This window comes from Antechinus flavipes, chromosome 1 (assembly GCF_016432865.1).
Source record: "Antechinus flavipes isolate AdamAnt ecotype Samford, QLD, Australia chromosome 1, AdamAnt_v2, whole genome shotgun sequence".
Lineage (NCBI taxonomy): Eukaryota > Metazoa > Chordata > Mammalia > Dasyuromorphia > Dasyuridae > Antechinus > Antechinus flavipes.
This window is the reverse complement of record NC_067398.1, coordinates 607,501,852-607,525,796: the sequence shown is the minus strand read 5'-3', so window position 1 is coordinate 607,525,796 and position 23,945 is coordinate 607,501,852. Positions and strand designations below refer to the sequence as shown.

The 23,945-nt window shown below is 37.4% G+C and overlaps 1 long non-coding RNA gene across 2 annotated transcripts in view; it reads right to left on the bottom strand.

Moving 5' to 3' along the window:
- The window catches only part of LOC127544390 (uncharacterized), a 60,175-nt gene that overhangs the window by 2,524 nt on the left and 33,706 nt on the right, over nt 1–23,945 (bottom strand). The window contains exon 3 of one of the 2 annotated variants that reach the window (XR_007949433.1): nt 20,366–21,843. The exons of the other annotated variant lie outside the window; for it this stretch is intronic. This is a non-coding gene — a long non-coding RNA (uncharacterized LOC127544390). Of the gene's footprint in view, nt 1–20,365; nt 21,844–23,945 lie in introns of those variants that run through there. 2 annotated transcript variants of the gene reach the window in all.

The following is a 23,945-nucleotide window of genomic DNA, read 5'->3' as shown; positions in this document are numbered from 1 at the left end:
TCCCCCAACATAACACTCCCATCTCCTGCCTCCTAGACTTTTCACGGGCCACACCCCATGCCTGGAATTCTCTTTTTTCATGTTCACTCAGTGGCTTTCCTGTTTTCCTTAAAGATAGCTCAAATTCCTCATTCTATAGGAGGCATTTCCAGGTCCCTGTTCTCACATGGTAGTATCTTCTCTCTGAAATTATCTTCTGCCTATTTTATTCTGTTTGTAAGTTTTCTTTCTCATAAGAATATGAGTTCACTGAGGCTAAAGTCTGTTTTTACCTTTCTTTGTATTCCCAGTACATAGTATAGTGTCTGACTTATAGTAAACATCTACTAAATGTTTATTGACTAACTTGCTGCCTGATATAAATCAAATACTGGGAATATAAAAACAAATCCAAAACTATACCTACCCTCAAGGAACTTAAATTTTTCTGGGGTAAAAACTCGCATGTGCATAGATAAGTAAATATAAACAATTTATTGGAGGAGAGGAGTAAAAAGATAGGATGAATGATAAACAATTGGGAGAATCAGAAACAACCTCTTGTTGGAACTTGAACTGAGCCTTGAAGGGAGCAAAGAGAGGTTCAAGAGATAGCTGAGAGAAAGAAGGGCATTTTAGATATTGACAACAACCTGTGCAAAAGCCCTGTGATAATGAAATTTGGCATACTACTCTACTTCAATAAGGTTTAATCACGTTACTATTTTCCCTCATTTAGTGAGTTTAAAAATTCCTGAAGTTTGTAATTTTACTTCCCTATTTCACTCTTGTAAGTCACCAACCACTTCCTTTTAATATAAAGGTTAAATGTAATCCTTGAAGACTGGATATCAACTGGATATCAGATATTTCAGGCATTCTAAATTGTTGCTGTTGTGTGGCGGGTTGTGAATAATCCCCATTCTCTGGTTCCAGCCAATTATAACAATAATGTCCACAATGCCACAGACTGTGTCACCTATTTTGTTCCTTTGAGGTTCAGCTTTTACAATTATAAAAGAACTGGTCCTTAATTACTGAGGAGACTTGGACTCCATTGTACTTCCAGGTATTGGAGGGAATGTTTGAGCATCTGGTCTCACTATGTCTTCCCTGTAAATATTTCTCTGTAAAAGCTATTTGATACTAATTATCTACATTATATTAGCATTCCAATCACTAGAAGAAAACACCAAGATGGGATTCCAGTCAAAGCATTAAAGGAAAAAAAAAATGTCAATCAATTAGGACTATGCTTAGAATCTAGAGTGGAAGATGCTGCCTTTCTCCCTCAAGGACACAACTTCCTAGTATGATGTGGGTTGGAAAAGAAAATCCAAAGTCTCAATACTTGTATTTCTGCCAAGAGGAAATAGGGAATTCACAGAAGATTTTTAAGAAGGGAAATGACATGGTATAACCTGGTTTTAGAAACATCTTTTGTGTAGAGTGATACAGAAAATAAATTGGAGGGTAAAAAGGTAAAGATCAGTTAGAAAACTTGTTAATTCAATAAAGAAGTAATCAAGACTTGAACTCTAAGATACCAACAGTGTTGTGAAAAAAATTTATTTCACAAAATTTATCTGCTGAAATAAAATTCATCTTCTAAAGTTCATCTATGCTAGGTAGTATATGGTCATTGTATTTCATCCTCCATTTAAGGAGGGATCCCAATTCATAACATTTTATTTTTTACCTGGCTTTTTGCTTTGAGAACTTCTTTGACCTTTCACCTAGGTGGCATAATTAGCTTTGGGCAGATCAGAGTTTGGATCTTTCCTTTGAACACTTATTAGTGGGATGATTCTGGACAAGTCATTTGACTGCTCTCAGTCTTAGTTTCCTTATCTGTAAAATGGGAATAATAATAGCATTTAACTCCCAGGGTTGTTATGAGGGTAGAATGAGATAATATATGTAAAGCACTTTCCATATTTTATAGTTATACAAATGCTAGCTGTCATTATCAGTACTACTACTACTACTACTACTACTACTACTACTGCTAAATAGGTTTCAATTTGATCCAGTTGGAGGGAATGTCCATACCAATGAAGCTGGATCATAGGAGGTAACTGAAACTGTATATAATTCTGTCATCTGCCTCACAAAGTCTTTATAAGGTAAATGAACACTCTGGAAATCTCAAAGCCCTCTAGACTCATGAGCTATGTTTTATTATTATTTAAATAATAAAATGAAGCTTTAGTATTCTTTATATTATTCTTTATATTATTAAGTTGATAGGAAGTGCTTATAGGCTAACTCACTAGTTTTCTGTGGTAACAAATCAAACCTCAAATGGATTATTTCCATTTCATCTATTAAAGAGTTCCCTTGAACTATGTGGATTATAATCCATTCTTGACTGTCCATCTTGTTTAACTCTAGTTTCTGTTTTTTCAACAATTAGTCACAGAAAGTCTCCCCAGTGTGGTGAAGGACCTCCAGTGAAGCTCTCTGTTCAATTTCTCTGACCACTCTGGCACTCCAAATATAGTGACAGTATTCTAATAGAGATATCCAATCAAAAGTATAGCTTTTGTAGAAGACAGGACTAAAAAACATGTAACAGAGGCAAAATGTCCAATTCAGAGCCATTCCAAAGTTGCCATTTTGAATTCTTGGCTATATTCTGGAACCCCAGCTGCTCTGATGGAGGGCCCTTAGTGATCAGTCCTGATTTATAATCAAGGATTAATTAGCTCTCAATTGGCCAACAGCTGTTCACTGGTACACCATTTTGCAGTTCAAGAATCCTACAATTTCTTTGAGCTTTTCCAACTGTGCAGGCCAACTATGCTATAGAGATACACAGAGTTATTTCCAGAAGGCATCTGGCCCAAAAGGGGCTCATATCCCTTTACAATTATTCTGGCTGCTGACAGCTTCCTATGTGAAGTAAAAATTAGGAAAGGAGTTACTGAATGGATTTTGGTTTTTGGTCAATATCTTGTAAGCCCTTCCTTTGGTCCCAGTCTTATTAAGAGCCAACTGCCTTTCATCAGTGATGATTTATGTCATGTCTTCTAAGTGCAGGGCCCTATGCTGGAAACCGATAGAGATACAAAATTTAAAATGAATATGGATCCTGTCTTCAAAGACCCAAAAGGGTTTATGCCCCTTTAGAAACCGAAATTAGATAACTTTTATTTTATTTTATTTTTTTGCTGTGGCAGTTGGGGTTAAGTGACTTGCCCAGGGTCATACAGCTAGGACATGTCTGAGGTTACATTTGAACTCAGGTTCTCCTGACTTCAGAGCTGGTACTCTTGTCTACTGCACCATCTAGCTGTCCCTTAGATAACTTTTATTAAGTAAAATCATATGGCAAGTTCATTAAAGGGGACAAACAGGCCATTCAGAAAGGATCAGTTTTCCTAAAGGAGGGGGTATCATAGTTGGGCTTTAAAAAAAGAGTAAGGTTGTGCATGATGACGCACACCTACAATACCTGCTGAAGTGGCTGAAGCTGATAGATCAATTGAGTCTGAGAGTTCTGAGCTGTGGTATCCACATGAAGTCTGACATGAATAAAGGTGGAGAACCAGGAAGTGGGGAAGATAAGTTTGCTTGAGGAAGGATGAGATAGGCCTGGTTTGAAATAGAGCAGTGCTGATCAGTAGTAAGATCAGACAACCAAAGTTGTCTTTGCACTTTCAGCCAAGGTAAGATAGGGAGACTCTGTCACAAAAAATAATAATAAATAAAAATAAAAGGATGATACGCATTCAATAGGACAAGATGGGGAATGAAAGCATTTTAGCAACAGGGAAGAGTCTGAGCAAATACTTAAAGGTAGGAGAAAGTAGTGGAGATCTGGAGACCAGAAAATTGTTCATTTTGTCTGAAGCAGAGAGAGAGTATTCAAGGAATAGTATTTGCTGTGTCTGGAGAGGTACCAGACTTTCATAATGCAAGAAACAATAGACAGCTCCTAAAAATTGCTCAGTAGATGAGTGAATGCCCATCAGTTGGGGATGCTGAATAAGTTATGGTATATGAATAACATATGTTATTCATATTATTGTTCTATAAGAAACGATCAGCAGGATGATTTTAGAAAGACTTTGAGAGACTTACATGAACTGATGCTAAGTGAAGTGAGTAGAACCAAGAGAACATTGTATACAGCAACAAGATTATATGATGATCAACTGTGGTGGATATGGCTCTTTTCTTTTTCTTTTTTTTTCTTTTTTCTTTTTTGTTGTTGTTGTTGTTGTTGTTTTTAGTTTATTTATTTATTTTTTTAAATAACTTTTTATTGATAGAACGCATGCCAGGGTAATTTTTACAGCATTATCCCTTGCATTCACTTCTGTTCCAATTTTTCCCCTCCCTCCCTCCACCCCTTTCCCCAGATGGCAAGCAGTCCTTTACATGTTGAATGGGTTGCAGTATATCCTAGATACAATATATGTATGCAGAACCGAACAGTTTTCTTGTTGCACAGGGAGAATTGAATTCAGAAGGTATAAATAACCCGGGAAGAAAAACAAAAATGCAAGCAGTTTATATTCATTTCCCAGTGTTCTTTCTTTGGGTGTAGCTGCTTCTGTCCATCCTTGATCAACTGAAACTGAATTAGCTCTCTTTATCGAAGAGATCCACTTCCATCAGAATACATCCTCAAACAGTATCATTGTTGAGGTATATAATGATCTCCTGGTTCTGCTCATTTCACTCAGGATCAGTTCATGTAAGTCTCGCCAGTCCTCTCTGTATTCATCCTGCTGGTCATTCCTTACAGAACAATAATATTCCATAACATTCATATATCACAATTTACTCAACCATTCTCCAATTGATGGACATCCTTTCATTTTCCAGCTTCTAGCCACTACAAAGAGGGCTGCCACAAACATTTTGGCACATACAGGTCCCTTTCCCTTTCTTTAGTATCTCTTTGGGGTATAAACCCAGTATAAACACTGCTGGATCAAAGGTATGCACAGTTTGATAACTTTTTGAGCATAGTTCCAAATTGCTCTCCAGAATGGCTGGATGTGTTCACAACTCCACCAACAATGCATTAGTGTCCCTGTTTTCCCACATCCCCTCCAACATTCCCCATTATCTTTCCCTGTCATTCTAGCCAATCTGACAGGTGTGTAGTGGTATCTCAGAGTTGTCTTAATTTGCATTTCTCTGATTAATAATGACTTGGAGCATATTTTCATGACATGGCTCTTTTCAACAATGAGATGATTCAGGCTAATTCCAATAGATTTGTGATGGAGAGAGCCAGCTGCACCCAGAGAGAGGACTGTGGAGACTGAATGTGGATCACAACATAGTGTATAGGGTCTCTTAATGCTACCCTAACATTGTAACTCCCCTTAGAGCTACAGCTAGACCACACTTAGCCATCTTCGGGCATCAATTCTTAACCAATTTAAGGAAGATAGTAAAGAGTATTAATTCCATAAGCGAAAGAGAACTTTATTCTTAGATAGCACATATTTATACCCCCCTGAGGATCTCGAGGAAGGGGAAGGTCCTCTAGGAACCTGGCATAATGGGATTGGCCGGAGAAGAGGGAGGGAGGTGTGCTAGGCTGTGAGAGCTCTAAGGAGGGAGACATGGTACCTGGGGTCAGACATCGCCTCCTGGGGCTATGCCCCACCTCCACGTAGGACTTGCCTGCACTGGTACTTCTCATCCCTCAGGTCTTCCCACATACCTTGAACTGCATTCCTTGCACCTAGAGGCTTTTTGACCCTTACAATAGTGTTTTCACCTTTTTGTTGTAGTTTGTTTGCTTTTTTTTCTTTCTCATTTTTTCCCCCTTTTGATCTGATTTTTCTTGATAAATATGGAAAAATGTATAGAAGAATTGCATGTTTAACATATATTGGATTACTTGCTGTCTAGGGGAGAAGATGGGGGAAGGGAGGGAGAAACAATATGGAATGTAAAGTTTTGCAAGAGTGAATGTTGAAAACTATATTTGCAGATATTTTAAAAATAAAAAGTTATTATTAAAAAAGATTGCTCAGTAGAGGAATGATTTGATCAGAGTTATGTATAAGAAAAATAATTCTTATATGAAGAATAAAAAAATTATAACAAACCCAGTTTGGGATATGTTGAATTTGGGGTAAGGTAGAACAATGAAGAGATGGAGGTCAGAATAGAGACTAAGACTAAAGATAGTTAAAGTAGAATAAGAGATTTATATATAACATGGAATGTACATTTTCTGCAATCCTAAGCAATTATAGATTAGAAGTTCTAAAGCACAGACCAAAATGTGCTCTGTTTCTACTTTTAGTCAGCCAAGGTGTGTAGGCTTGGCTATCACACCTGAGCATTTGTCCATGACTGCTGAGTGTTCTAAAGTGACATATTATTCGAAGTATGGAAGACTTAGCACAAAGCATCATGGCATACTTTTTCCTAAATGTGCTCTTTCCAAAACCACATCCCAATGCCTTGTTCTTCAAACCTATTCTTTGTTCCTCTTTCTACATAATTGGTGGGCTTGCCTTTGGAATCACATATTCTCTCCAGTAATTGAGACTCAAAAATAACACCTAACACCCTGTTCCCTCTTTTGGGGAGTAAGTCCCATTACACATTTACCTGCCTTGAATAATACCTCTGGAATACTGAGGACACCATGAGTCACACGATCCCTGAACCTACAAGCCTATTAAATGTATTGGTTGCTGTGATCCCAGCAACACTGATCTTGGTTCTTCCATATTCCCTTTAGCTTTTTCTCCTATCACCTGGGCTTGGGGTTTTCATTGAAAGGTCAAAGAAAACATTAACATCAAGGACCAGAAATCAACAGTGTTAGCCCAAATTTTTAGCTCTAATTTTTGGTCAGCCCCCACTAGAGTACTCTTTGCCCTTCTTGTGCTGCTATCTGAATTTAAGAATATGGTTTCTATCACCTAAATTATAGAAACATGGTCAGATTCTTAACCAATTTAAGGAGGATAGTAAAGAGTATTAATTCCATAAATGGTAGAGAAATAGTGTACTAGAGGTGCAGAATGAGATATATTCTTAGCCATTTGTTGTTTTTCAGACATTTAAGTCATGTCCAACTCTTTATGACCACATTTGGGATTTTCTTGACAAAGATACTAGAGTAGTTTGCCATTTCTTTCTCCAGCTCATTTTATAGGTGAAGAAACTGAGATAAACAGGGTTAAATGACTTGCCCAGAATCACACAACTAGTAATTGTCTAGCATCAGAATTGAATTCAAGATGATGAGTTTTCCTAATTCCAGACTCAATCCTCTACCTACTGTTCTACCTAGCTGTTCCAAAGTGGAAGAGTTGGTGTTTCTACCCAGTTAGCCAATGAATTATTATGTTTTGCTTGATTATAAATAGTTATAAGAGATTTTCTGTTTAAAGAAGAAGTGGTGAGTTAGTAGGCAGTGAAAAATATGCCCTCAATAGCACCGTTACTAAAATTTTTAATGATATTAGAAAAAAGGGAAAGGGGCACAGATATTGTTCCAATCTTATTCAATTTTATGGAGGAGCATGGTATTACAGTGGATAAAGAGCTGTCCTTGAGTTTAAGAAAAACTCAATCATTCAACAGGAAGAAACAGGGAGAGCTAGAGGAAAGGACATGAACCACTAGGAAAAAAAAAAGCCCAGAGTTATTCAAATAGCACACCAATGCACTCTCTTCTCACCTCTGAAATGGAGAATCCTAAATTTTAGTCAAGGCTCACTTTTTATCACCTGCTAATAAGGCCTTTATTGATCCCCTAATCCTAGTCCCCTATGCAAGTTGCCCTTTCTAAAAAAAAAAAAATCAACTTTATATCCATATGAAAGCAAATGTCATTTATAACTATAGATTAGCAATAAAAGTATGCACATTTGTGTGGGTTTGTGAGCCATAATTTGAGTAGATGTGGACCCACAGAGTATCTTAACCTTATGTAGCCTTTCTGGGTACCTAAAAAGGCTTCCTAGAGGTATAATGCCTCCATTATCCATCCATTTCCTAACTCTCTCTTATCACTCTACTAAAGCCATTATTTACACTATGACTCATAGGTCATGTAAATATTAGGCTTGGTTTGTTCGGGGTGTTTGTACAACTATCTATGTACATTAAGGTTGCCAGGTTTCAGTTTGGAGAACACAGCCTTAAGTTCAGAGTGGATAGGGTGAAGTAAAGAAAGACCTCGGTGCTATTAGCATCTGGCCCATCTCAAATATAGAACCATTTATATATCTTGACACTGCAAAATAGTACAAAAAACTGAAGTCTAGGACAATCTTTTATAGAGTATATAGTTGGCAGCCCCAATGTAAAGTAAAACCAAGCAATTCAGATTCTACGAATCTACTGCATTATCTAGAAAAAAGTACCCACTAAATAAATTAATAAAATAAATGAAGTTAAGTCTGTGTTCCATCTGCTGCAAAGAATAATCTGTTTTAAAGCATCTAAATAGAGTCTTTACACATACTCCAATATTCCAACCTATCAGTGATCTCATTGACATGGGTATTCTCTTCAGCTATGCACATTTGCAATCCTGGCATGTCTTTTTTAGTGATTCTTGTCTGTCTTCCCAAGATTCCACCATAGTTGATCCAACAAAAGTGCTGAAGGACCTTCTTGATTCTTCTTGACACCATGAAGATATTGACAGAATATGTGAACTGTCCATCAATTTTCTCTCACTCTCATTACATCTCTTTAAATTATACACATTTTTTAATATATCAAAGGATGACTTTAGACATATCCTTTATTACCTGGCTCCTCCTTCACAATTACTGCTTTGCAATGTGTTAGGCCTTACTCATTCTCACTAGTGTTTCTCTATTGGTCTCTGGATAAACTTCAGCTTTAATTCTTAGACCAGGTAGAGTTCCATGACTCACAATCATACATCACAATAATAATAACAGCTAACATTTATATAAGTACTTACATTGTACCAGGCACTGTTCCAAGTGTTGTACAATTATTACCTCAATAATCCTCATAATAACTCTAGAGTATATTATTCCCATTTTACAGAAGAGGAAATTGAGGTAACCAAAGGTTACATGATGTCTCCAGAATCACCCAGCTAGTAAATGTCTGTGGCTGCATTTGAATTTAGGTCTTCTGAGGCGTCTAAGACTCTATCCCCTGTACCACCAGAAATATTCTGGTATTAAAAATGTGGACCTTTATTTCAGGGATAAATTTAAGGTCATTAAAAAAAATTTGCAGCCCCTTCTCCTTCTCATGTTTAATTCTATGCCCAACTCGCCTGTTTATAAAAATGTCTAAGACAATGCATTGATGGGTGAGATCTATAGGTTATTTACATACTGCAAATCATAATCTTTGTTATTTTCTTCTTGTGTGGATAGGTCCAATTCTGAGTGAGTGTGAATCTCATCTAGGAGACTGAGTATTCTGAGGCCTCATGCAATTAGCTTAGTCATTCACAAAGAAGTGCATCTACAAACCCTTGCCATCTAGAACAGAGGTTCTTAATCTTTATGTATTTTTTATTTATCATGAACTACTTTGGCAGTTTGGTGAAGTCTTATTTACCCCATCTTAAAATAATGCTTTTGCATACATAAAGTAAAATACATAATACATAAGGTCATAAAGGAAATAAATTATATTTAAATATAGTTATCAAAATATTTTTAAAGTGCTCATCATTGTAGTTCTTTAGTTGCTTTTAGCCTTGTCCAACTCTTCATAATCCCAATAGGGTTTTCTTGGCAAAGATATTGGCTATTTTCTTTAGCTCTTTTTATAGATGAGGGAGGTGAGGCAAATAGAGTTAAGTAACTTATTCAGGGTCATACTGTAAATCCCAAGGCTGGATTTGAACTCATGAAGATAAGTCTTCATTAATTCCAAGTTGAGGACTCTCTCTACTGTGTCACCTATCTATCCTAAAAGTATTCATGGACCCCAAGTTAAACTTCCCTCTTCTGCCAGGACTTGTTCTGATTTTCTTCCTTGGCATTACTGAACATTCTAATTAGAGTACTGCTCCTTGTTTTCTCTATCAGAAGTTTGTTTTTTGTTGTTTTTTCTTTCAAGGAAATTTTGGTATGTGCATGGAAGACACTTTGTTAAAGAATAGTTTTGCTTTACTGAATCACCTTAAAAAAATAAATACAAGGAGATCTTTTATTCTCCACATCTTTCAGTCAGTTCTAAAACGATAAAGATGTGACTTGTATGGACTACTTGCAAATGATAACTTGTTCTTTCCTAACTCTCTCATCAATGATATCCTTAATGCATGCATAGATAATCCCCATGTCCTAAATAATGTAGTTCAAAGAGTTGAACATAACTGAAAAATAGTTTACTAATCTATTATAAAAATTAATTTATATTGATTAAAATTCTCTATGAAATTGTTTTAACCAGTGTTGATAATCTGTCTTCCATTTATTTTCCATTTTCAGCACCAATACTATGTTTTCTTAAAAAATAAAAACTTTTTTTTTATTTGTACACTATGCTGCTTTTCCATTCTTTCTTTTGTTTACTTTTACATTAGTGCTTTTTGGTAAGTAGAACTGGGCCTGTAATATTACAGTTCAAATGGGGAGGTTCCACTTTCCCAGAGTAAAAAAAGAATGTTAGAATATTTTTGCAGATCTTTTCTTCCCTTTGTTTAGTCCTTCCAGTTTCATGCCTGGATGCTTTCCGCATGACTTTGCTTAGTAGGATCTCTCAGTCTCTAGAATTCAGAACTCTGAGCTTTCTTTGAGGATAGAGATTGGTCCTGTGATTTAATTGTTAAGGGGCACTTCTAAATGGGAAAACTCCCTGTAATGATGTGGGTGGATGCTTTTTCTATAACTTAACTATAACTATATACTATATAACTATAACTATAACTTAAAAAGTCATTTTTCTTCACTTATCATCTTGCTTCCTGAGGTGATACTGTTCATAATCTTACACAAGCCTTTTGCATAAAATTTTATAGAAAATTAATGTTCTATTTCAGTGTTATCCTTTCTACTTGGTATACAATTCAGTTGTTTGCTCAGGCATGTTTTAGGCTGCTTTGTTCTCTTTATTGGGCAGCTAAGTGTCACTGTAGATTAAGAGTAGAGGATCTGAAGTTAGAAAGACTGATCTCTTCATGTGTTCAAATCCAGCCTCAGATGCTAACTAGTTGGGTGATCCTGGGCCCATCACTTAACCCTATTTACATTAGTTCTTCATCTATAAAATGAACTGGAGAAGAAAATGGAAGCCATTTTCTTATCTTCACCAAGAAACCCTGAATTGAGTCACAAAGAGTTGGACATGACTGAAAAATTACTAATCTCTTTATTATAAAAAATTAATTTATATTAAAATTCTCTATGAATTTTTTATAACCAGTGTTGATATCCTTTCCTCCATCTATTTCCCAATTTCAACACCAATGCCATGTTTATTAAAATTTTTTTTAAATGTTTTTTTCAAAAAGTTGCATACCAAATTGTTTTCTTTTTTATTCTTTTATTTTCATGATAATGAGTGTCTTTACTCTTAACAAGTTGTTTGACTGATTATACACACAGTTGATTCAGTAATGACTCCCAGAGTAGTTAGTCATTTCCTGACTTTTAAAACATAATCATCTTCTACTTTGTGATATTATTTGGGACTTTCCATGCTCAATGCCTTTGAATTCTTTTCTAAAAGGTACACAAAGATATACAAGTGTGAAGTTTTTATGTTGCTTATAACTTTTTGGATACAATAAAATCAAGTGTGACAATTCCCCTTCTATTACAACTTGGTCTTCTCTTATTTATGGTATAAATACTAAAAATTGAAACAATTCAATTCTTCTAGCAGTTTGCCAACTTACCCACTGATTGTTGGACAAAGATCTCAAATTTAGAATACCAACTGCTAAGTTAATGTTTATAGACAGTCTTAAAACTATGTGATTCTCACTAAATATAGCAATCAGGAATGAGGCAACTCTCAGCGAGCAGATGTCTCCCATTGATCACAAATGAAATTTAACAAACATGGGAAGTGATTTCTACAAATCCATTCCCCACTGATGTCGACAGTTAGGTAGTGCAATGGATGAACATTGGATCTGGAATCAAGAAGATCTGAGTTCAAATGTGGCCTTAGACACCTACTAACTATATGACTCTGGGTAAATCACTTAACCCTGTTTGCCTCAGTTTTCTCTTCTATAAAATGAGCTGTAAAAGGAAAATGGCAAACCACTACAATATCTTTACCAAGAAAACCTCAAATGGGGTCCCAAAGAGTCAGATATGATTGAATAACAACAATAAAATCCCAATTGATAAAGAACTCAAAGTTCATTTCCTATGATAGATATCTTTCTAGACACAAATAAATCACCATACATACACTAATAGGCATGTTGATAATTGAAATCTTTTGTAAATTCAGGTCAATTCAACAAAAATTTAATTAGCACCTATGATGTATAGAACATTGTGCAAAGTCCTGGGGCAGATATAAAACGATGAGATAAAACTAGCATATAGTCCTTATCTCAAGAAGATTTTTCTTTCTAAATATAATCACTGTCTGAACTAATCATTCAGACAAAAAAACAGTGTCCCTACCCTCAAAGAGGGCACATTCTAGTAAAAAAGGCAACATTCTATATATAAAAGATATATAATATAAAGGGAAGATTATCTCAGAGGGAAGGCAAAAAGTGAGAGGGGAGCCAGGGAAATAAGGATTCATTAGCTTTCTAATGTGAGTGTCTAAAATGCTGTCAAAAATTATGTATTTGTTTTATTTTGCTGGTTTTGGGGGAGTTTTTGTTGAGACTATCTCCCACTTTTGCCTGGAATGGAGGTGCTACAGTTACCTATGGGTCAATGCTATTGCTGATTGACATGGAGGCCTTGATCAGAGACTACTGGTGCTACAGTGGATAGAGTACAGTGACTGGAGTGAGGAAGAATAGGATTTAAAGCCGGCCTTAGACAAATTTTAACCTGTTTTCTCAACTGTAAAACGGAGTTTTCAATACACCTACCTCACAGCATTGTTGTAAGAATTAAATAAGATGATATTAGCTTAGCATGGGACATAGTAGACACTATTTACATGTTTATTCTCTTCCTAATCTGGGTCTCTATGCCTAGAAAAAAAGGAAAATTAAAAGTTGCCTAATCTAAAAACCAACTATTGAGTCTTAATATTCCTTTATATCCTTTTTGCCACTATCATTACAAAAGAAGAAGGGGTAGCAGAGGACACTCTGAGGGCCATTTTGTATTTTTATTTGTTTCACAGGTTGCCATGGCTAAAGAATTCATCACCAAGTAGTTGGTCTTCATGAAAAGCCCTGCTATATTTATATAGGTTGGTGCTTAAAAAGTAAATATTGTCTCAACCACACAGATGCATATACCATCCAGTACACATGACCTAGCAAACAAAGGTTCTTGAGACCAAGTTATTCTTCCCTCAATACATGGAGATACTGTGAGGGGACAGGAAGCGGGGGAAGGGGAGTTAAGAATGAAAGTTGCTGGATAAAGGAAAGTTCCTAAGGCAGAAGAGGGGGAGAAGGAGGGGGAAAAAGAGGGAGGAAAAAATATCTTGACAGAGTCCCACTTGAGGATCCTGTAGAAATGAAATTCAAGTGCAGAAGTATTTCCCCACTCATTTATTTATTCACCTATCCAACACTGACTAAGCGCTTTATGAAAGGCACTATGCTAGACACTCAAAAATAATACAAGACAGAAAAGAAAAAAAAAAAAAGGTACTGTTATCAAACCTGGATTTCTTTGCATAGCCTAGCAGATAGGTGATTTTGGATCAAGAATCAGGGAATCATGACTTCATTTCTGGTTCTATTTGCATTGGAAAAGAGATGGAAAGTAGAGCATGAAACAATTCCTAGACATGGAATGAGGGGTAAAGGATCATGGTAACCCTATATCAAATGAGACAGCTGAGAAAAGAAGATAAAAAAATAGAACTTTCCATTTCCAGAGGCCCTTTCCTCTGAATGGAGGATGGTAGAATCTTCTCAGAACATTCATTTAAGGAGAAAGCCTGGATCAGTCATTTCTTCATTCCCTACCAGGCTACAATTAATTTAGGGATCCTCAAACTTTTTAAATAGGGGGCCAGTTCACTGTCCCTCAGCCCTGGGTGAGGGGGATAAACGTCCTCAGCTGCTGCATCTGGCCCGCGGGCCGAAGTTTGAGACCCCTGAAGACATTCCTATCATTGCCTCCGCTCAGGTATCTTCCCCCTTTCTACTTTTACTCTTTTTTTGGTTTCTTTTTATGTATTAACTTCCTCATTAGAATAGAACTTTCTATTCTAATTCTAATTCTAATCTATTCTTTGTTAATCTTTTTGCATGTATTTGTACCTGCGTCTTTTAGCTCAGTGTTCTGAACTTAGGAAGTGCTTAATAAATGTATGTTGATTGATTGACTAAGAAAGTTTGTAGTAGAAAGAATCCTGAACTAGAACTCAGGAATTCAGGACACAGTTAAAGAATACATTTGTGTGCTTTACTTTGGGAAAGGAATCCCCATCAATTTCTCACTTTCAGGAATAGCCCTTTCTATTACCTTAAGATTTATTCTTGGATCATCTTGAAAAAAAGAGTTCAAAGAGAGATTTGTGGTCAAATTCAATCCAAGCCCTACATGACCTTTGTGCCTACAACTCATTTTCTTTTTTTTTTATATGAAATGGCAAAAGTTGATAGATGGTCACAATATAAGGAGCCTACAAGAATAGGATGCTTAAATTCTTTAATCACTTGGCACTTTCACCTATCAGCCACAGAAAGTGCCAAAGGAGTAAGAAAGAAGAAAAAACTAAGATGATATAAATCATGTTCTTTAAGCATAAAAGGCAAATGCAGAGGCAGGGGATCAAGCTAACCTGCCAAAATGCAAACTTCAACAAGAAAGGAGATAGCATTTTAAGCTATTTAACTGATGTAAAAAGTCATCTTAGAGGCAGCTCCTAGGGAAGAATGGTTAAGAGGTGAATCTGTCCTCTACAAAGCCTTGAAAAGAGAAGTTTAGTTCCCAAAGCCCAGTAAGGTTTGCTCCTAATGGGAGCTATCAAATCAGAAAGAAACTTTGGGATTTTTGACAGTTTATCAAGCCTGAAATAAAGGTCCAAGGTCTCTGGTGATCCAGGAGTTAAATTACATTCTCTGATCTGTCAAGCAGAGTCCCCACTGAGAACATTTGCCCTTTTCTCTGAAGTACTTCAGTATTGGTGTACATTCTCTACTCTCTGGGATCATGACAGAGACTTAGATGAAATGTGACTCTAAAATGAAGCTATTGTTTGACTACCTCTTCTGCCCCTAATAACAAGAGATTAGGCATTCAAATGAGTGGACTTTAAGAGTAGGCATATTAGTCAACCATATGCTTATTCCAACATCAATACATTGGCTCTTTAGAAGTGGCTTTCAGTGTTCTGCCACAAAACTAGCATTAAGAGTTCTGGAAAAATAGTCCATAACAGGACAGGGCAAAGTCAGGGAGGAGGCCATGGGAGAAAAAGTGGAAAGGGTCTCATGTTTGATTCTTACATCTCTAAGAGGTAGGTACTATTCTGATCCCCATTTTATAGTCGGGAAAACTGAAGTCCAGATAGAGTAAATGGCTTCCCCAGGATTACATAACTAGAGGTTATGTAGTGGAGTAGTTAGTGCACCAGGACTGGAGTTAGGAAAACCTGAATTCAAATCCACCCTCAGACCCTTGCTAGCTATATGATTTTGGCTTAGTCACTTAAAATTCTGCAATACTTTCCTTATCTATGAAATAGAGATAATAGTCCCTATCTCCCAGGGGTATTGTGAGGATCAGAGGAGATAATAAAGTGTTATAGAAATGTTAGCTATTATTATTGTCTGAAACAAGATCACAAACACTGTCACAGCCCTTTAAATGATCAATTCTATAGGATAAAGTGCTGATTTCCCTAACCTGGTTACTATTTGGTTTTATGCTTCTTTATGCTGTGGGTTTGTTGTTGTTTTCAGCACATCTGACTCTTCATGAGCCCATTTGGGGGTTTCTTGGCAAAGATTCTAGAGTGCTTTGCATTTCCTTTTCCAGTTCATTTTATAGATGAGGAAACTGAGGTCAAAAGGGTTAAATAATTTGCCCAGGGTCATATAGCTGGTAAGTGTCTTAAGCCAGATTTGAACTCAGGAAAAGGAGCCTTCCTGACTCGTCCCCCTCTCCATCCACTTGCCACTTAGCCGACATGCTATGGGTAGAAAAGGAAAAATCCACCATAATTCATTTTCTAGGGAACATGAATAAGTTAGTAAGGGTCCTAACAACTCATGTGAAGCCCAGAAGTAGAATATGTATTCCACTGATGACCCATGTACTTAATGAGTATATAGTTCCCTGACTATGGTTCTCCCCATTTTTGTTCTGAGTACATACTCTCTGTGAGATGATTCTATCCCTTTAATGTTGTAACAGATTGGTCCCACCCCTCTCCACTGTAGAAGTATCAAGTCTCAAGTCCTTTCCTGGTCCATGTAGTGAGTGATGTTAAATCCTGCAGTTCCCAGGGGTCTCTTTATACAAGGTGGTGACAGAGAATCAGAGCAGCACCAAGAATATCAGAAACACAGCACAGATAATTATGCCTTCGGATTTCTTTTCCTGATGGGAAGCAGTAATAATGAGCAGGGGCAGCTCCAGTCACATCAGGGCCACATGATGGACATTCCCAGTAGAGTTCAGACAGCAAGGTCATCTGTAAAGTAAAATGACTAAGAGGTCTTAAGCCTCTTACATACAACCTGTTCTCCGATCTAATTTGATACTGAGATTCTCCCTGTACAGCCATATATTCAGTATTCCCAGTTGTCTGCTAAAGCCTCCTCCTTTCCAAGAGTCACATCAGAGATGTGATACAAAATCTTTACGTCCTTAAGAGGCCTCTATGAAAGAGCTATCCTTTTCTTCCACACTGGCTAAAAAAGATCTCTCTCACCTGTGTGTAGTGACTCAGAATAATCACAAAGTCAACTAAGGGATCCCCTCGGGTCAATACAAACTCACCACAGCCAGAATTTCATTTCTCTAATTCTGTTAGAAAGCTAAGGGCCACCCCCATGATACCGCTCTTTAATCCCCTCCCAGCTCAAACCTTTTTTGGGAGAGTTCCATGAACTATCCTGGAGGAGGGGCAGCCTGGAATTTGGAGCTACTTCTCCAAATATGGAAGCCTCCGAGGGGACAAAGACCTTAAGGCCTCTGAACTTAGGAAGGAATAAAGAAAGGTTGGAGAGTCAGCCAGAACCCCAGTAAAAAATAGTCTATTATTAGCAGATACATCTTCCTAGAGACTCCAAGAAACCATTGAACCAAAGAGCTCATATGTTGTCCATACCAGTACTGATTTGTTGCAGACATAACTTCTGGAAGGGTAGTCAGATGCATAAGGACACATCTGTGAATCAGGAGGGACACATTTCTTGTCCCTAGCTAGAAGAATGCCATCTTGTTAGTTGACGACAGGTTGAGAGCAACTTAGATTAGGAATATCTGCTTTGTCCTTAGTGAGGGGGATTATATGGTCCCACACAGTATGGTAACATCACCCAAAGGTCCAAATTAACCCTGGCATTACTTCTCAACCTCTGCTGTTGTTATAAATCCTACTTGGTCATTTAGCATATGATGACTGATAAATGCTGACATGTACTACAAATAACTATGCAATATATGCAAACTATGCAATAGGAGGTATTGGCAAAATTCTTCCACTAATCTTGACCCCAAAGAGGAGAGGCTTTCATTATCTAACCCTGTGTTCTTCAGGCCCAAGTCTAGTTGGTCAGACCTATAATCATCGTCCAGAAACTAGTACAGATGAAGATCTTTTCTGCTTTACTCCTCAAGGTTCTCTTAGTATTAGCCTTATTGTCTGAAGCTCAGCAGACTGGAAGGACTTTCTAGGATCTCTGCTTTCTCCTGCTAGCAGATTAGTGGCTGTTTTAGTCCAGCTGCATAAACCTTTCTTGTAATGGATGCAGTTATCAATTAACTAGGCAAAACTGCTTTTATCAGGAGCTAATTCCTTATAGGTGAGGGCCCACTGGACCAGAAGAATAGATAGCATTCAAAGGTCTGGACCATACCTCTGTCTCTGGCAGAATTTTTGTGAAAAGTATCAATACCAGAGGGAAGCATGGCTTCTGATGTGCCATTTCCATTTAGCAATAGAATCCTCTTGTGTTCTACCCATTTTGTTAAGAGGAACCATCTTGTACCAACAGCCCACAATAGGCAGCTCTGGGCAAAGTGTGATTAATGGTATGACCTTGTGCCATTAGTTCAGTAGCCTCCCTAGGAAGAGGCAAGCAACTGTTTTTCAGAAGCAACTTAAGGAGTGAGTGTCCTAGGAAATTTTGGAACTCCAGATTCTTAACAATAGCTTACCCTGGGCACCTCTTGGTGCCTGCCAAAGGATATACTCAGCGTGGTGTTTATGAACAGATCTCCAGAAACATAAGCCTTGAAGGGTCCCAAGAACCCAAAAGATGACACTGTTAAGACAGCCTACTCTTATCTGCCACAATCATAGCCTGCTCTGAGCTCTACTTGCAAGGGACAGAGTTGAAAGTTAAGTGGGAGCCATCCACTTGATCTAGGTGATGAATATGGGTTCTCCAAAATATGTAGTAAATGTCTGGTTTTTCTTCTTAGATTGTGGGGAAGCAAATGGTAGTAACTTATTCCATCCAGACTGGGCCTGGAATTCCATAGGTTTTCCCCACTCAGTATATTCTCCAAAACTTGACCGAGCAGGTTGGACCTTAAGACTTTCTTAGAGTTGAGTTGCCATCAGATGGGCCATCATCAAAGGCAAAGGCCCCATCAAGCATTACGTCAATGATATAGTGTATCAGTGCCCTCAGGAAGGAGGTCTGTGCCTGCTATAAAGTGGCAATATGAACATGAGTTCAGGTAGCTCCAGAAAAGCATGGTGAAGATATATCCGACTACTTCTCAGTTGAAAGCAAATTGTTCCTGACTAGTCTCTGCCACAGAAATAGAGGGAAAATGCAATGGCAAGGGAGAGAGCCTTGGTGCTGAATTTCCCTGTATAGTTTTACTAGCTCCCCACCATGGGCCAGTCATCAATTTACACTCTTATCAAGTCCATATTTCAGGGCCACACTCAAAGCTCACTCCTATCTAACAAGACAGAGGGCTTTGTCTGCCTCTCCCTTCTGCCTCCCTTCCCAGAATACCTATTCAAACTGATGGCAGTATTTGCCCAAACCATAATCACTATAACATTTAACCCAAATTTTACCAATTTTATCAGCCCACATCTCTATGATTATGTAATTGGGGAAACCCATAGCTAAAATCTGAAGCTGTTTGGGTGGAGTTCCACTCAGAAGGTAAGCTCTAATTGCCCCAGAGAAAGACTGGGTATAGTGTGTGACAGTCCATAGGGACTGAGAAAGGAGATGTTGCATAAATCCAAATTATCACACTCATTTCCTTTAGGAACTTTATTTCCTATTTAAGGGCTGGTGAGCTGGCTCCAAGAGAAATTTATTTTTTCAAAACAAAATAATAATAATAACATAATTAATATTAATAAATAATTAATAGATAATATAATTAATAATAATAAAGAACCAGGCACCTTTTAGATTTCTGTTTGAATTTCTCCAACCCTACATGAAGGAAGCAAACTACCTCTTGCTCTCTTAGGGCAAGTTATCACTCTTTTTGGTCTCAAGAATAGTGATAGGATAAGCTTGAAACATTCTTACCGGGAGTGGGAGTTCCCCCATCAGCCCCAATTTTGCTCTCCTCTAATGTCTAGGCTCCTATCTTACTCTGAACCTGAATTTCTGGGTCAGAGATTACAGACAGTTTTTGTTTTATGTAAATTCACATCATATGAATTTGACTTTAGTAAAAAATTTTGAAAGAAATCTGCATTCCATTATTGTTCTGTAAGAAATGACCAGCAGGATGAATACAGAAAGGATTGGCGAGACTTACATGAACTAATGCTGAGTGAAATGAGCAGAACCAGGAGATCATTATACACTTCAACAACGATACTGTTTGAGGATGTATTCTGATGGAAGTGGATCTCTTCGATAAAGAGAGCTAATTCAGTTTCAATTGATCAAGGATGGACAGAAGCAGCTACACCCAAAGAAAGAACACTGGGAAATGAATATAAACTGCTTGCATTTTTGTTTTTCTTTCCAGATTATTTTTACTTTCTGAATCCAATTCTCCCTGTGCAACAAGAGAACTGTTAGGTTCTGCACACATATATTGTATCTAGGATATATTGCAACCTATTTAACATGTATAGGACTACTTGCCATCTGAGAGAGGGGATGGAGGGAAGGAGGGAGGGGAAAAATCAGAACAGAAGTGAAGGCAAGGGATAATGCTGTAAAAAATTACCCTGGCATGGGTTCTGTCAATAAAAAGTTATTAAAAAAAAAAAAAAAGGAAGAAATCTGCATTCCAAAAAACTACCCCCACACCTCTACATACCTATGTTAACTTTTCTGTACAGTACTGTACTCTCTCTCTATTCCTGCCCCTCAGCTCCACAGCTTCCCACCAACCACTTTTATCTCCCAAACTTCTCCCGCCAAAAAAAACAAACAAAAACAAAAAAAAAAAACAACTAAAAAAACCTAAAAAACTTTTCAAGTAAAAACAGAATAATGAGGGCTTGGCTTGGGACCTCCCATGCAAAGAGGTGAGACCTTCGCCCACTCTGCCTGCCCACCCCAACACGAATGTCTTCCATTCATCTGCCGTTAGGTATTGCATGTCTGTCCCTAGCCCCAACGTATTGCCTATTGCCCTGAGTCTTCTCATGAGTGTGTCCATATTTGGCCCTCTGCTTCTGCCTTTTCCTCTGGGGTGAAGCTGGGCCCCCATGTGTTTCTCCTCCTGCTCTCACTTTCTGTCCCTGAAATAGTGTTTTCTCTAAAAATTGTCTTATTAATAAAATAAATAAATAAAAACAGCCTTATATAGAGATCTGCAGAACTGTTCACTTATGTAAAGCAGGAATGGTCTGTTTAAGGAGGTTCCTGGATCAAACCCTTCAGTCCTTATCTTTATCAAGATACTTATCAAGATATCTTTCATTAGATGATCTTGAGTCCTAGAAAGTTGAAAGTTTTATTTCTAGATGCTGAATGAGTCAATCTAGTTTTTTTTGGTGTGTGTTAATGCTGGCATTCCAACATATGCAAAAGTCAACAATCAGAAAATGCTGGCTTTGGTGCTTTTTTTTTTTTTTTTTTTTAACCTTTTCTGGACCTTATTCCAGTCCTCACTGAACTAATCCCTCTCCCTGAATGGGAGCCTATTCCCTGTCCCACAGAAAAGCCTTTGGAGGTATGATCTGGAAGGTTCCAAATAAGAGAGTCTTATTATCTAATCATTCCATTCTCCTCTATCTTTTTAAGGCTCTTCCCCCAATTCAACCATGACATGAACAACAAGGTTTATCTTGTCTCAGCTTGGCAAAATCACATCAAATGTGGGCTCTTATTTCCTCATCTCTAAAGGAACAGTTGCAAGAGAAGGCCTTGAAGGCCCCAGTTTCTCTGCCTCTGTGGAAAAGGAGGTACTATGATACTCTTTAACTTTGAGAAAAAAAAAAGGTTCTGCCACCTGAATCTTTGGGAAATATTTTGAAAAATACTAAGGCCTTAACCAATTTCTCTCTCTGCAAAAGCATGCTTACTGAAAACAGTCCTTGTTGGCAGACAGTCTTGTCTTTATTAATGGTCTCACAGACAGCAATCACATGCTAATTAGGGTCCAACTCTGCCCTCCTGTCATTTTTACTGATTGCCTGCAAAAAAAAAAAAAAAAAAAAAAAAAGGGCAAACTTAGAAGGAAGCAAAGAGCAATCCTCCTGCTGTATGACAGCGGCAAACTGCCATTTCACAGTCTGTGATAGTATTTGTGGACTGGAATTCCCTGCAGTGGCTTACTTTGCAGAGAAATTTAGCAATAATCAGTTTCCCTTTCACTAAATCCTTTTATATTCTCTTTTCAATAATCACATATAAATTGAAATGAAGGCCTATTGATAAAATGAAATCATAACTCAAGATAGCCCCTAAAAAAGTGTTCCATGACAGGTTTCCACTACTACTTGGATTACTTTTTACATCTATTATCCAGGGAACAAGAGAAAATTTGTTTTCTAATACTATGTAAGAGAAGGATTTAGGATTGAGAGCTATAGTCCCTAGCACTCAAAGGGCCTAAGAAAATAATCTAATCAAAGCAAAACATTTTCACAGATGAAAAAACTGAGTTGCATAGAGAGTCACATTTAATAACTGCATTGTTCCCCCAGTCCCTGCCCTGAACTTTATCCTCCTCCTGTAAATTACTAAAATACAAGTCTGTTTATCCCCTTCCCTCGTTTCTCCTCCCCACCCCTAGTACTTCCCTACTCAGTAAACTCCAGTGGCTCCTTATTATTCAGCTCATATCCTACCATCTGAAAGTGACCTTTCCCATTTACCCCAATCCCCTACCTCCCCTTTAGACTGTACATACATTTGTATGTATGAGTTTGCTTGCTATCTCCTCTATTACAATTTGAGCTCCTTAAAAGGGAGAAACTGTTTGGGGAGTTGGTTTTTTGTTTGTTTGGATTTGTTTTGGTCTACATTTTCTGAATTTAGATTGAAATCAGGGATAAAAGATATAAATGACAGAACAACCAATGAAAGACATGGAATTCAGACATGGAGTGTCACATGTGAGAAAAAATAAGAAAATTTCTGTAGCTGGAACCCAGAGTACATAAACTGAAATATAAGAAGATTGGAAAGGTTAGGAAGATGCCAGGTTATGAAAGCCTTTGGATACCATAAGAGTTTATTTTTGATCCTGAAAGAAATAGGGATCACATTATAGTATAATGTAGTATACTACATGTAGTATAATACAGAGAGTGACCTGGTCATGCCTTAGGAACATCATTTTGGCAGCTGAGAGAAGGATAGAATGAAGAGGGTAGATACTTGAGAGAGGGAAAACAATAAGAAAACTGTCAGGTGAGAGGTGATGAGGGTTTATACCAACATGATGTGAATACAGCAAAGGGGGACTTATACCAGAGATGTTGTGAAAAATGACAAGATTCATTGATAGACTAGATTGACTTCATGTAAGGAGTTGATTACATTGAGATTGCAGATCTTGAGTAAACTTGGAGTATGGTGGTATCTTAAATGATAAAAGGAAAATTAGGAGGAGGTTAAGATTTTGGGGAAAAGATAATTACTTCTATTTTGGACATACTGAGTTTTAGATGTAGACTTCCAGTTTGAGATTTGTGTGGGACATCCATAAGCAGTTGGAAATATGAAATTGAAGGTCAACAGAGAAATTAGGGCTGGATCAATAAACATGGATTTTACTTATCAACATATAAATGATAACAGACCTGAAGGAAGCTGATGAGATAATTTAGAAAGAGAAGAGAGATGAAGAGAGAACTAGTTGAAGCTAACTTGAACCGGTTCTCAAAAGCAGATTGTTAAATTTTCATTATGGGCTTTTATACCTAGGCAAAAACAAGGCAGAGCTTGGTTTATTGTTCTGTTCCCTGGACTTAAGAAAGTGTTAATAATAAGATTAACATTAAAATGTCTGAGTACTTTTTTTTGACATTCAATGGTTAAACATTTGCCCACTCGTCCCTGCTTGGGGATAAGGGTAGTGAATATCTAGAATTATTAGATGAAAATTTAGTAAAGGAGTGTAGGAAAAAGCAGTCCAATAGATGGGAAGAGAACCCAAAAAGAGCAGTACCTTGGAAACCTAGAGAGGAGAAAGTATCCAGAAAGAAATAGTGATTAACTCTGTCAAAACCAGATGAGAGGTTCATAAGAATGAAGATTGAAAAAAAGATCATTAGATTTTTTAACTTTT